The sequence below is a fragment of the Oncorhynchus keta genome, chromosome 34 (genome assembly GCF_023373465.1).
Source record: "Oncorhynchus keta strain PuntledgeMale-10-30-2019 chromosome 34, Oket_V2, whole genome shotgun sequence".
Taxonomy (NCBI): domain Eukaryota; kingdom Metazoa; phylum Chordata; class Actinopteri; order Salmoniformes; family Salmonidae; genus Oncorhynchus; species Oncorhynchus keta.
The window spans coordinates 72,925,893-72,939,434 of NC_068454.1; positions in this window are offsets into that span (position 1 = coordinate 72,925,893).

Below are 13,542 nucleotides of genomic sequence, written 5' to 3' on the forward strand. Positions count from 1 at the left end.
CGGTCTGACTCTGATGCCATGGGTCCAGGACTGGCTGATAGCCAAACATGGACTGAAACGGCAACAAGTCCGTGGAGGAGTGGCAAAGTGAATTCTGGGCCATCTCGGGCCATGGGAAGAACCTCGCCAATCTCCAGGCCGGTTCTGGCAATACGACCACAGAAACCTGCCCACATCCTGGTTCACTCTCTCCACCTGCCCATTACTCTCGGGGTGAAAACCAGAGGTCAGGCTGATCGAGGCCCCCAGATGCTCCATGAACGCCTTCCAAACCCGGGAAGTGAACTGGGGACCCCGATCAGACACGATATCCTCAGGCACCATGTAGTGCCGGAAGATGTGTGTAAACAGGGCCTTCGGCAGTCTGTAGGGCCATAGGGAGATCGGGCAAAGGGAGGAGACGGCTGGACTTAGAGAACCGATCGACAACGACCAGGATCGTAGTGTTCCCCTGTGACGGAGGAAGATCGGTAAGAAAGTCTACAGACAGGTGTGACCAAGGCCGCTGTGGAACGGGGAGGGGCTGTAACTTCCCTCTAGGCAGGTGTCAAGGAGCCTTACACTGAGCGCACACCGAACAGGAGGAAACATAAACCCTCACATCCTTAGCCAAGGTGGGCCACCAGTATTTCCACCTAAGAGCCCGCACTGTCCTCTCAATCCCCTTATGACCAGAAGAGGGTAGAGTGTAGGCCCACCTGATCAATCTATCACAAACACCAAGCGGGACATACCTCCGACCCTCTGGACACTGAGGTGGAGGAGGTTCTAACCGAGACGCCCGTTCGATGTCCGCGTCCACCTCCCACAACACAGATGCCACCAGACAAGAGGCGGAAGTATGGGGGTGGGATCGATGGGTCGCTTCTCTGTATCATAGAGATGGGACAGTGCGTCGGCCTTCGCGTTACGGGAACCTGGTCTATAAGAGATAGTGAAGCGAAATCTGGTAAAAAAAAACATCACCCACCTTGCCTGACGAGGATTCAGTCTCATCGCCGCCCAGATGTACTCCAGATTACGGTGGTCAGTCCAGATGAGAAGAGAGTGTTTCACCCCCTCAAGCCAATGTCTCCATACCTTCAGAGCTTTTACCACAGCCAGCAACTCCCGATCCCCCACATCATAGTTTCGCTCCGCCGGACTGAGCTTCCTCGAAAAGAAAGCACAGGGGCGAAGCTTCGGGGGCGTGCCCGAGCGCTGTGATAGCACGGCTCCAACACCAGCCTTGGACGTGTCCACCACCACTATGAATGGGAAAGAGGGGTCCGGGTGCGCCAATACGGGAGCGTCGGTAAACAACGCCTTCAGATGACTAAAAGCTCTGTCCGCCTCCGCCGACCACTGCAAACGCACCGGCCCCCACTTTAATGGGAGCAGGTACCTGCCCAAAACCCCGGATAAACCTCCGATAGTAATTGGCACACCCTAAAAACCGCTGCATCTCCTTTGCCGTGGTCGGAGTCAGCCAATTATGCATGGCAGCAATGCGGTCACACTCCATCACCACCCCAGATGTGGAAATGCGATACCCCAGGAAAGAGACGGCTTGTTTGGAGAACACGCATTTCTCGGCCTTGACGTACAGGTCATGCTCCAACAGTCGCCCAAGTACCTTGCGCACCAGAGACACATGCGCAACGCGTTTGTCTCTGTCGTGACACTAGCACATAGTAACTCTGCAGTCTGCCCTTAAGATTTGTAGCAGTGGGCAGCAGATAGCACCCATTCACTAGAAAGGAGAATCCCTCCACAGAAATTGTACCCTGTGTACAGAGACACCTGGTAGGGAACAGAGTTCTTCCTGTGCTCATACCCTGCTGCGATCTTGTCGCCCCCCTCAAGGGCAAATACAATTCAAAGGGGAAAAAATAGCCTGATTGAGATTAAATGACGTCTTAGGTTTTTCATCAGAATCCGGTGTTAACATCGACCAGCAATTTAGGTAAAATACAAGTTACTCTCCTACCTGCCCCTCCAAACAGTGCCAGAAGAATGAGAAGTGTCATGTTCTTGTTTAAGTCTGTTTTGCTGACAGGATCAGTGTGTCTCCCCTCTCTCTTTTTTTCGTTTCACTCCTCTTATCTCACCTGTTTCAAGGACCTTCTTTATCTCAATTTGGAGCTCAACTTGTACCAATGACACTCTTGGGGAAAATAACTCCCCCCACCCCGCTCACTGGGAGTCACTAATGAGAACATAGACAAGTCATGCCTGCATATAACCATATCGAGCTGTAACTACCTTACTGATGCATGAGTAATAGTTAGACTCATTTGTTAGGTTCTAACCAGAAATGCATCAGTCCTCTATACAGTCTAAACTGTATATGCTTCAATTTACAACATTATAATGAAATGTGTGTGCTTCCCAGTGATAATGTAACTTATTGTCACATTGTACAGGGTTCCAAAAGGGTTATCCAGCTGTCGCCACAGATAGAACCCTTTTTGGTTCCAGGTTGAACCCTTTTGGGTTCCATGTAGACCACTCCGTAGAAAAGGTTCTATCAGGAACCAAAAAAGGGTTATTCAAAGAGCTCTCTTACGGGGACAGCTGAATAACCCTTTTACATTCTAGATAGCAAAAACATTCCAAGAGCGTATAGGCTACAAGTAGAATGGAAGTTGTCCTCAAATGAACAATAAATTAACTTGTCAGGCGTTGTTTGACAATTGGAATTTCCTCCTAAGATGTGTTTGTCCTGTATGTTTTCAATTATACTTTCAATAAAAATGTTTTCTAATGGGTATTCACACATATTTCCCCTTGTCCTGTTAGAACCTGTGAATTTAAACTCAACTGATGTTGAATATGAATCTGTCATAAAATAGAAAACTGCCTGCGCTAAACATCAGGCAGTGTGTATAGGTTAGTTCCTTAAACCTCTGTCATTTCAAAGCCAAAGATAGCAGTGTGTCATTTCTATGACGCCACACATGAGAATGTTGAGCAAGAGTGGTAGACCTGCAGATAACTCAAAATGTGGTTGTAGTTATAGATGTGGTCATGTCATGCTGAAAATTATGCTCTTCTTCTCCAAAAATACATAATTCCAAGTGTCACCGAATAGTTGGAAATTAGTAACAAACTGCAATGTGAAAATATGCCCCATAGGCCTACAACTAAGAGGCAGAGTGTGTTACCCTGTATCTTACTAGTTACCGAGTTATAGAATACTGGAAAACCATATCATTATTCACAGAATATGACAAGCGATATATAGATTTTTTTTTACAGCAGTCAAATTATGTTATCTTGTGACTGGAGCAGGAGATGACTAATAAACAACAATATTACAATACTATCTCCATGACAACAACAATCATGTTCAGCGGCAAAGCGTTGCAAATCAGGATGAAATCAAACACTCATCATGAAACAGCATTTGGGTTGACTCTGTGGTATGTGGAATGATAATGTTACTGACGATGGCGCTTTTATTGTACCTTCCCATCCCTTGAGTGTATGGTGTGCAGGACAGTGTTGCTCAACCCTCAGGGGAGGGATTAGTGATTAGACTTCCTGCAGTCGTCATTCATTTGAGATACGTGACATGTTGAGGTACAGGAACAAACACAAGTTCTTCTTTTGGAGGGACAGTTTGTCCATTACATGACACAGCGTGATTTCACAAGGTTGTCTCCTGAACGTTTCAGAGATCAAACACAAATGAACATCCAATTACATGTTATTGACATGTAATCACATTATTTGTTGATGGTTTATGATCACAGATTATAGAAGAAAATACAACAAACTAACCTTAATAATATCTTGTTTAAGCTTGCTGGAGATGATGCAGACAATAGCATGAATATAGTCCAGCTCACTTTACATGCCTCTGAAATAGTATTATTAACATATCTAAAATATCTTTCCTGAGTCAATTACTTCAGGATAGTAAGAGGTAGACAAAACTTCTACTACAGTGTGTGCCAAGGTGTTTATCAGCACGTAACAGGGTGCATTTAGCCAAACCCTGTGATTATATGCACTTATGGTTTAAATATAACACACTCCCATCCAGCACAGGCAAGTTGTTCTCTTCATTTGCTGTTTGTCGCATATCTTAATTCTGGGAGAATAAATCCTCATTCATTCTTTGTGTGTATTGATATGTATTTTGTGACCTCTCTGACTATGTTGACATTGATGGATGGTTTCTCAACTGGATTATTTTCAAGAGTCACTACAGAATAAAAAAAATACAAAAATTAAACTACAGCTGAAAAACTACAGCTGCATATTGTTCGGGCCAGTTAAATAGCTCTATCAGCCTTTAGATTTACAACATGTTTCTGTCAACAGTTGGGTTGGGTGAATCACGTTTTACCTGCATCAACCCGCAACATTATACAATTTTGCAATAAGCGGAAATGAGCACTTTCCTCTTCTTCTGATATCAATGGTGAAAATCTGTGTAAAACGTCTTATTTAGTCACCCGACATGGGAGTGCACATAGTGGTGTCCACACTGTACCATGTGTCACCCAGATGCCCGCTTTCTTGAGGCTCCGCAAAACAGAGCCCACTGGATGTGGTCAACAGGCAGGGGAAAAGCAGCAAGAAATATGTCACAGTCCTCTCTTATGCTGCCTGAGGAGGCTATTGACCTTGACAGTGGGCCAGCGCCGCTGCTCACATTTTCCCCAAAACACACATATTCACTTCCTCCTTGCTTTCCACAGCCCTTTTAGTCCAACGAGTTACAACAACCCTTATTCTTCTCTTCATCTTCACCATCTGGGGCTCGCTCCTCCTGTTTCAACCTCCCCCTCCCAACCTCCCCCTCCAAACCTCCCTACCCATCCATCCCTCCCCCTTTCTCCCAGATGCGCTGGAACCCAGACTGTCAGATGGTCCTCTGCCACAGATCTGTATGGCACATGTCCCCGTCATCTTGTATGATGTCAATCTCTACCATGTTTGATCATTCTGTGTCCCTTAGGTCTGCCCAGGGGGGCTGGCATTGTGGTTGGAAGTAGGGACATTTGTGTGGTGAAACTTGGGGGGGAAACGTTACGGGTTTGTGCGGTGAGGGGAAGGTCGGCAGTCATTTTGACTCGAAAACAAAATTCCTGACCTCTCCACACCCGTGACACGACAGCCTGATTTTCAGTGAGCACCGCAACTAGATCAACAAACTTTCGAGGTTATAGGTCCAGAAGAATCCCACTGTGTATTGGCTGTCTGTCTTCAAGACAAGACAACTGGAACGTTATGGGAGCACTGGCAGCTCTCTGCAACACCATAAGGCTTTCACTCCCTCAACAAACAGATTTGGGAGATGTAGAAAAGCAATGAGCCCACATTTTCCCCCCTCGACAGCTACGAACACACAGGGTGGATCACAACATGGCTGTGAGCTATGTCATTAGTTTTTCACTACCCTTGGGCTAGGCAATAACACAGTGAATTTAGCCTGGCTCTCTCTTGTTGATGCCACACCCTCTCAATACAGCTGTTGTGAAGAATAAACCCCTCAACACCAGTCCAAACCTCCCTCCCCCACATTTCACCACACTCCCCCAACCTCTCCCCCAAAAATCTGAATTCCCCTCAAACTCCCACTGGTTGTTTTACACACCCAAGTTGGAATTTGTGCAGCCCGGCCTAATTACAGGTTTGGTTGGTGAATCAAGAAGTATGGCAAAACATGGTCTGCGAAAGCTTCCCTCAAACTATAGCTTAGGGATAGTTATTAATATCCCCTCCAGACACAGTTGTTTTGAACCGCTTGCTACAGAGCTGCACAGAATGACTAGAGAACAATCCATTAGAATAACACTTTCAACAATAATAACCAGAGAGATAAGATGTTCATTTAAAGGCAAAATATATAACTTAAATACAGTATTTCATCTGGTCCGGACATCAGTACAAATAAATCTACCAGAAGTGTAACATATGGACCACCTCAAGATTAGATAGGCACAGATGTAACAGTGCATTCCTTGAGGATAAATCAACAGAGAATCATTTCCCTTTTATTTCTTTGAACTGTCCCCAGCAGAGCGGAAAGAATTGCTTATGTCCCAGTGTCAGATATCTCTCCTGTGGCAAAATGTGCAGACGCTGTATATTTATGCATGACTGAAAAAAGCCAATGATACAAGAGACATGAGTTCTCCCACACACACACATGGGGGTGTTGCTCTGACTCAAGGCAGAGGTTGAGACACACGCATGCTCGCACGCACACACAACCACACACACACACACACACACACACACACACACACACACACACACACACACACACACACACACACACACACACACACACACACACACACACACACACACACACACACACACCAGGGGCCTTCATTCTCTTCCCCCTCACATCTGCTCTTTGGTAGTGTGCAGAGTTCCTGCGTGGTATGTTCACTGGCTGTGGATCCAGTTTTGGGTTGGGTAAACGCTAGCCGCTCACCCTGGGAAAAAAAGTTTGATTGTTCCAAGCTTTTGGGTTTGATTGCGTTCAAGCAATGTGCAGTCAAGTTTCTGGGGTGCAAATGCTTTGGATAATTAATGACAACAAGCACCCAGCAGTGTTGTGCCAAGTCAGAGTGTGTATGTGTGCTATGGAAAAATGTCCAAGAACCAGGTTAGACTGTACCTGTGTACTGTTTTGGCAGAGTGAAAATCCAAACTCTTCCCACATTCAAACATACATAAGAGATACCCACATCAAAGAACACCTCCAAGACCCAAGTCTCATTCTCAGTTGCATTTCCTAATGAGGATAATTTAAATTTAAATAATGTTCAGCCCCCTTAAAGGATCAATATAAACTAATTCTGGTTCACGAACTCTAGGCCATGATCTATGTCCAACATCATAATGTCTGCCAGCACTTGTTTAAACACTTTGGACAACTTTCAGTGGAGATGGAGAAAGGTCCACAAAGCATCGGCCAAAATTCACAACCGCCCTCCCCCACAGATGTATGCTTGTCTGTGTGGTGTGGGTGTATAATGAACGGTGAGGGGGAACAAGTGGGAGGAAACGAGCTGAATTTGATGTTGATCCAAAGTTCTGTACTTCCTCCCGTTTGGACTGTGTGTGTTTGTGGCAGGGCTCGGCTCACAGTTCCTTGGGAAGAAGAGACGGAGGCAGAATCTGTAATCTCAGCAGTCAGCACTCACCCTCCTCCCCGTCTACAGCTTGGACTGATTATGATATTCCCATGTTCCTCTCCCCTACGGTTTAGTTCAGGTGGTTTGTTGAGCGGAGGAGGACACATGTAAGCTACACACAGTACTTCAGGGCTGATCTCTCCTCCCTGGCCTGGTCTGGGTTATGTGTGGGTGGGTCTATGGATGTGTGCACTGATAAATCTTAAGTGTGATTCAACCCATTTCAGATGTTTTAAGACAAAAAACATTTGGTTTCTGTCTCATCATTCTAAGCGGTTGTGAAAGCGAGAGCTCATAATATTTAGAGAATGACCAGCTGAATTTAACCCTTTTGACCAGCACAAATAGATATATTTATACAAGATATCCATACAGATTGGATGAACACAGTGGACATGTCTCAGTTTTCCCTCTGGGATTAATAAAGTATTTCTTATTTTAACTCATCTTATCTACAGTATGTCAGCATACTTTAGGTCAAAGAATTGTGTCTTTCCTCAGAAATAATGCACATGCAAATAGTTAGGGTTCATGTCAAGGTTAGCCTTAATTCTCAATGAGGAAATGACCTTTGATTTACCGATAAATTCACTATAATTGAGAATTTCAATAAGCATTTTCCTACGGCCGGACATGCTTTCCACCTGGCCACCCCTACCCCAGGCAACAGCCCTGCGCTCCCCACAGCAACTCTCCCAAACCTCCTCCACTTCTCCTTCACCCACATCCAGATAGCTGATGTTCTGAAAGAGCTGCAAAATCTGGACCCCTAAAAATCAACCGGGCTAGACAATCTGGACCCTCTCTTTCTAAAATTATCTGCCGAAATTGTTGCAACCCCTATTACTAGCCTGTTCAACCTCCCTTTCGTATCGTCTGAGATTCCCATAAATTGGAAAGCTGCCGTGGTCATCCCCCTCTTCAAAGGGGAAGACACTCTAGACCCAAACTGCTATTCTACCCTGCCTTTCTAAGGTCTTTGAAAGGCAAGTTAACAAACAGATTACCGACCATTTCGAATCCCACCGTACCTTCTCCACTATGCAATCTGGTTTCAGAGCTGGTCATGGGTGCACCTCAGACACGCTCAAGGTCCTAAACGATATCATAACAGACATTACTGTGCAGCCGTATTCATCGACCTGGCTAAGGCTTTCGACTCTGTCAATCACAACATTCTTATTTGCAGACTCAACAGTCTTGGTTTCTCAAATGATTGCCTCGCCTGGTTCACCAACTACTTCTCTGATAGAGTTCAGTGTGTCAAATCGGAGGGCCTGTTGTTGGGACCTCTGGCAGTCTCTATGGGGGTGCCACAGGGTTCAATTCTCGGGCCGACTCTCTTCTCTGAATACATCAATGATGCGGCTCTTGCTGCTGGTGATTCTTTGATCCACCTCTACGCAGATGACACCCTGTATACCTCTGGCCCTTCGTTGGACACTGTGTTAACTAACCTCCAGAAGAGCTTCAATGCCATACAACTCTCCAACCGTGGCCTCCAACTGCTCTTAAATGCAAGTAAAACTAAATGCATGCTCTTCAGCCGATAGCTGCCCGCACCTGCCCGCCCGTCCAGCATCACTATTCTGGATGGCTCTGACTTAGAATATGTGGACAACTACAAATATCTAGATGTCTGGTTAGACTGTAAACTCTCCTTCCCGACTCACATTAAACATCTCCAATCCAAAACTAATTTCGCAACAAAGCATCCTTCACTCATGCTGCCAAACATACCCTCGTAAAACTGACCATCCTACTGATCCTCGACTTCGGCAATGTCATTTACAAAATAGCCTCCAACACTCTACTCAACAAATTGGATGCAGTATATCTCAGTACCATCCGTTTTATATACACTGCAACCTGTATTTATTAATTTTTTTATTTTACCTTCATTTAACTAGGCTAGTCAGTTAAAAACAAAATCTTATTTTCCATGACGGCCAAGGAGCAGTGGGTTAACTGCCTGTTCAGAAAGAACGACAGATTTGTACCTTGTCAGCTCGGGGATTTGAACTTGCAATCTTCTGGTTTCTAATACAACGCTCTAACCACTAGACTACCCTGTCGCCTCGTTGGCTGTCTCTCGCTTCATACTCATCACCAAACCCACTGGCTACAGGTCATCTACAAGTCTCTGCTAGGTAAAGCACCGCCTTATCTCAGCTCACTGGTCACCATAGCAGCACCCACCCGTAGCACGCAGGTATATCTCACTGGTCACCCCCAAAGCCAAATCTTCCTTTGGCCACCTCTCCTTCCAGTTTCCTGCTGCCAATGACTGAAACAAACTGCAAAAATCACTAAAGCTGGAGACTCTTACCTCCCTCACTAGCTTTAAGCACCAGCTGTCAGAGCAGCTCACAGATCACTGCACCTGTACATAGCTCATCTGTAAATAGCCCATCCAATCTACCTCATCCCCATACTGTATTTATTTATTTATCTTGCTCCTTTAAACCCCAGTATCTCTACTTGCACATTCATCTTCTGCAGATTCTATCATTCCAATTGCTATATTGTAATTACTTCGCGACCATGGCCTATTTATTGCCTTACCTCTCTTACCCTACCTCATTTGCACATGCTGTTTTTGATTCTTTCTAATGTATTATTGATTGTATGTTTGTTTATTCCTGTAACGGTTTTCTAATGGTGAAGGAGAGTTGGACCAAACTGCAGCGTGTATATTGCGATCCATGTTTAATAAAACAACGTAACACGAATCAAAACACAAACTCAACAAAACAATAAACGTAATGAAAACCAAAACAGCCTGTACTGGTGCAAACTAACATAGAATAAGGACATCAAAACACTAAGGACAATCACCCACAACACAACCAAAGAATATGGCTGCCTAAATATGGTTCCCAATCAGAGACAACGATAAACACCTGCCTCTGATTGAGAACCACTTCAGACAGCCATAGACTTACCTAGAACACCCCACTAAGCTACAATCCCACTAATTCCACACCACATACAAAAACCCATGTCACACCCTGGCCTGACCAAATAAATGAAGATAAACACAAAATACTTCGACCAGGGCGTGACAATTCCATGTGTAACTCTGTGTTGTTGTATGTGTCGAACTGCTTTGCTTTATCTTGGCCAGGTCACAGTTGCAAATGAGAACTTGTTCTCAACTAGCCTACCTGGTTAAATAAAGGTGTTCTCAACTAGCCTACCTGGTTAAATAAAGGTGTTCTCAACTAGCCTACCTGGTTAAATAAAGGTGTTCTCAACTAGCCTACCTGGTTAAATAAAGTTGTTCTCAACTAGCCTACCTGGTTAAATAAAGGTGTTCTCAACTAGCCTACCTGGTTAAATAAAGTTGTTCTCAACTAGCCTACCTGGTTAAATAAAGGTGTTCTCAACTAGCCTACCTGGTTAAATAAAGTTGTTCTCAACTAGCCTACCTGGTTAAATAAAGGTGTTCTCAACTAGCCTACCTGGTTAAATAAAGGTGTTCTCAACTAGCCTACCTGGTTAAATAAAGGTGTTCTCAACTAGCCTACCTGGTTAAATAAAGGTGTTCTCAACTAGCCTACCTGGTTAAATAAAGGTGTTCTCAACTAGCCTACCTGGTTAAATAAAGGTGAAATATAAATAAAATACAAATGTTGCTGTTCTGCAGTGTAATGTTCAAACCTATAAATGGCTAGTCAGGTGTAAAGGCTTAAATATTAACATTAATCAAGTTTCACGTTCATGCCTTTCTTGCAAACTCAAAACCCAACAATGCAATAATCAATAACAATTTAATACTAGAAAGAACACAATAAATAAGAAGAAATATGAAGAACACAATAAGTAAGAAAATAAGCATACTATATACAGGGTCAGTTCCAATACCATGCTGTTGTGCAGGGACACTGGAATGATGGAGGTATGTATATGAGTAAGGTGACTAGGCAACAGGATATAAGATAAACAGAGTAGCAGCAGCTTGTATGTGAGTGGGTGTGCGTGTGTGTAGAGTCAGTATAAATGTACAGCGGATTCAGAAAGTATTCAAATCCCTTGACTTTTTCCACACTTGTTACGTTACAGCCTTATTTTAAAATTGATGAAATAATTTTTTTGCCCTCATCAATCCACATCACAATACCCCATAATGAAAAAGCAAAAACAGGTTTTCAGAAATGTTTGCAAATGTATTTAAAACAAAATGTTAAAAACTGAAATGTCACATTTACATAAGTATTCAGACTCTTTACTCAGTACTTTGTTGAAGCACCTTTGGCTGTGATCACAGCCTCGAGTCTTCCTGGGTATGATGCTACAAGCTTGGTACACCTGTATTTGGGGAGTTTCTCACATTCTTTACTGCAGATCCTCTCAAACTCTGTCAGGTCGGATGGGGAGATTCGATGCACAGCTATTTTCCGGTCTCTCCAGAGATATTTGATCAGGTTCAAGTCCGGGCTCTGGTTGGGTCACTCAAGGAGATTCAGAGATTTCATTCACTCCTGTATTGTCTTGGGTGTGTTCTTAGGGATGTTGTCCTCTTGAAAGGTGAACCTTCGTCCCAGTCTGAGGTCCTGAGCGCTCTGGTGCAGGTTTTCATCAAAGATCTCTCTATAGGAGCCTCCAGGGTGGCGCAGTGCCACCGTAGTGCCATCTGTGCCACCAGAGACTCTGGGTTCGAGCCCAGGCTCTGTCGCAGCCGGCTGCGCCCGGAGGTCCATGGGGCGAAGCACAATTGGCCTAGCGTCGGCCGAGTTACGGAGGGTTTGGCCGGTAGGGATATCCTTGTCTCTTCGCGCACTAGCGACTCCTGTGGCGGGCCGGACACAGTGCACGCTAACCAGGTAGCCAGGTGCACGATGTTTCCTCTGACACACAGCCACACGGCTGGCTTCCGGGTTGGATGCGCGCTGTGTTAAGAAGCAGTGCGGCTTGGTCGGGTTGTATTTCGGAGGACAAATGGCTTTCGACCTTCGTCTCTCCCGAGCCCGTACAGGAGTTGTAGCGATGAGACAAGATAGTAACTACTAACAATTAGATACCACGAAATTGGGGAGAAAAGTGGGTAAAATTTTAAAAAGTTAATATTTCACTCGATCCTGACTAGTCTCTCAGTCCCTGCCACTGAAAAACATCCCCACAGCATGATGCTGCCACCACCATGCTTCACCGTAGGGATGGTGCCAGGTTTCCTCCAGACGTGACGCTTGGCATTTAAGCCAAAGAGTTCAATCTTGGTTTCATCAGACCAGAGAATCTTATGGTCTAAGAGTCCTTTAGGTACCCTTTGGCAAACTCCAACTAGGCTGTCAAGTGCCTTTTACTGAGAAGTGGCTTCCGTCTGGCCACTACCATAACGGCCTGATTGGTGGAATGGTGCTGTCAAGAGAATTTCAATCCCAATGGTTGAATTCAACTGCTTTAAATACCTCTGTCTGTATCCTGAAGGTTGTAAGTCTCCAGTTCAAAGAAACAGACAGTCTCAGCTTACAATTGGTCAGTTCTTTATTCAGAGAGCTCTGCCATCTCAAGTTCAGAGCCCATCTTTTATACACACACATCAGTCGAGAACTCCACCCCGCTTTAGATGGGCTGTATTGTTTCACTGTACACATACATTGCTAATCATATTCTGCAACATGTTTCATAATTTTCTGCAAGCCTAACAGTTTCTCCATTCCACAGGTGGGGACAGAATGTCCTGTTATTGGTTTCACAGTTGCACAAGTTGTCTGTCAATTGCTCCTCTTATCATTTGTTTCACACTTGCACCCTGCTTACATAGATAAAAAAGGATCAAAATGTCCTGGTTCTAATTCTGACTAAAACTACACACATCATCAGATTATAGTTTTATGATTCTAGCACGTCACACAGTTCTACAGTTTCAGGGTGGAATACTTTAGTCATTACTTTAAACATATACATTATGCTATCAGGTGCAGAGATGGTTGTCCTTCTGGAAGGTTCTCCCATCTCCACAGAGGAACTCTGGAGCTCTGTCAGAGTGACGATTGGGTTCCTGGTCACCTCCCTGACCAAGGCCCTTCTACCCTGATTGTTCAGTTTGGCCGGGAGGACAGCTCTAGGAAGAGTCTTGGTGGTTCAAAACCTCTTCTTCTGGATGCCACTGTGTTCTTGGGGACCTTCAATGCTGCAGAAATGTTTTGGTACCCTTCCCCAGATCTGTGCCTCATCACAACCCTGTCTCAGAGCTCTATGGACAATTCCTTCAAACTCATGGCTTGGTTTTTTCTCTGACATGCACTGTGTGTATTGTGTGTAGATTGATGAGGATTTGTATTTATTTAATCAATTTTAGAATAAGGCTGTAACGTAACAAAATGTGCGTGCTCAGTGTCCTAACCCAGAGTCCCAAGCTTGGTGACAAGCTTGGAGGGGACAATGGTGTTGA